General features: G+C 38.0%; 1 non-coding gene across 1 annotated transcript; it reads right to left on the bottom strand.

Annotated features, from left to right (window-relative positions):
- Positions 1-213: 213 nt before the first annotated feature.
- On the bottom strand, positions 214-319 carry LOC128289884 (small nucleolar RNA R71). The gene has a single exon (XR_008279526.1). It is a non-coding gene; the product is annotated as a small nucleolar RNA R71 (small nucleolar RNA).
- Between the last annotated feature and the right edge of the window lie 1,204 nt (positions 320-1,523).

The raw sequence follows: 1,523 nt of genomic DNA, 5'->3' as shown, positions 1-1,523 counted from the left end.
GATCCACATCTTCATCTTCGGCTATTCATGGGAGTGACTCATTTAAACTAGTCGGGGTGACTGAGGATGCTTTAAGACTGAGATTTTTTTCATACTTCTTAAGAGATAGAGCATGAGCATTGTTGACCTCCCTACCGTCTGGTTCCATAACTACATGGGAAGAGTTGGTTGAACAGTTCTTAATGAAATATTTCCCTCCATCTTTAACTGCCTAGATCCGAAATGAAATCACTTCATTTCAGCAACATGATGAAGAATCTTTATATAAGGCATGGGAGCGATTTAAGAAGTTATTACGAAAGTGCCCTCATCACGGCTTTCCTTGTTGCATTCATATTGAGACTTCTATATTGGTATCAATATTCATACTAGAATGATGGTGGATGCTTCAGCAAATGGAGCCCTTCTTTCTAAGTCTTATAACAATGTTTACGGGATTATTGAAAGAATTGCCAACAATAACTATTAGTGGCCAACCAACCGAGCAGCCTCAGAAAGACGAGCAGCAGGAGTACATAAAGTGGACACACTTGCTTCTTTGGCAGCCCAGGTATCCTCTATGTCTTCTATGCTTAAGAACATAACTATTAATGGTTTCAATGGTAATCTAATAGGTCAAAAATTGAACCAGTTCAAGGATGTTTCTTGTGAATACTGTGGAGATGGTCATTTCTTTAAAAATTGCCCATCAAATTAAGAGTCAAAATATTACATGGGAAATCAAAATTGGAATGTTCCACAGTCAAATTATTACAACTTTTCATGGCAGAATCATCCAATTTCTCCATGGAGTAATCAATGGGCAGACCATAGTGACTCTTCTATGTCATTTCGACCTAATTATCTGTCAGAATATTCTTAACAGTGCAACAACCCACACCAACTGAATATTCAAGTAATCTTGAGAATTTGCTGAAGGCATACATATCGAAGAATGATGAACTAATCCATAGCCGAGCAGCAACGTTGAAGAATTTAGGAAACCAAGTGGGACAGCTAGCCAATGAGCTCAAAAGCAAACCCCAAGGTATTTGGCCGAGTGATACATAAAATTTAAGAAGCACAAGCAAAGAGAATTGCAAAACTGCCACTTTACAAAGTGGAAAGACATTGGATCCCAAGGTGGTTGAGGTTCAAGATGAGCCTGTTGTAGCTCAAGACAAAGAAGAAGTTCAACCAAGTGTTGAAACTCCTGTATAACAGAAGCCAAATTCAGTGCTCCTTGATGAGGTAAACTCTAAACCAGTTAGTTCTGATTATCTAACACTCTTGTCAGATGCAAAAAAAAAATTCCACAGAAGAGTTGTCCGGTTAAAGCTAAGATTTCACCATTCTCATATCCTCAACAATTCCAGAAACAGCAACGAAATACTCAGTTGAAAGAAATTTTTGATGAAAAGGTGACTTTTAATGACTTCGATGATGCTAAATCCCAAGATATAGTTGAAGACTGCTCTGCTATTTCAAAGATGGAATCGCTGGCTTCTACAGAATTAGAGATCGATTTTTTAGACGATCCGTTA

Source organism: Gossypium arboreum, chromosome 2 (genome assembly GCF_025698485.1).
Source record: "Gossypium arboreum isolate Shixiya-1 chromosome 2, ASM2569848v2, whole genome shotgun sequence".
Classification (NCBI taxonomy): domain Eukaryota; kingdom Viridiplantae; phylum Streptophyta; class Magnoliopsida; order Malvales; family Malvaceae; genus Gossypium; species Gossypium arboreum.
Note: the sequence above shows the minus strand (reverse complement) of the source record. Positions and strands in the feature narration are given on the sequence as shown.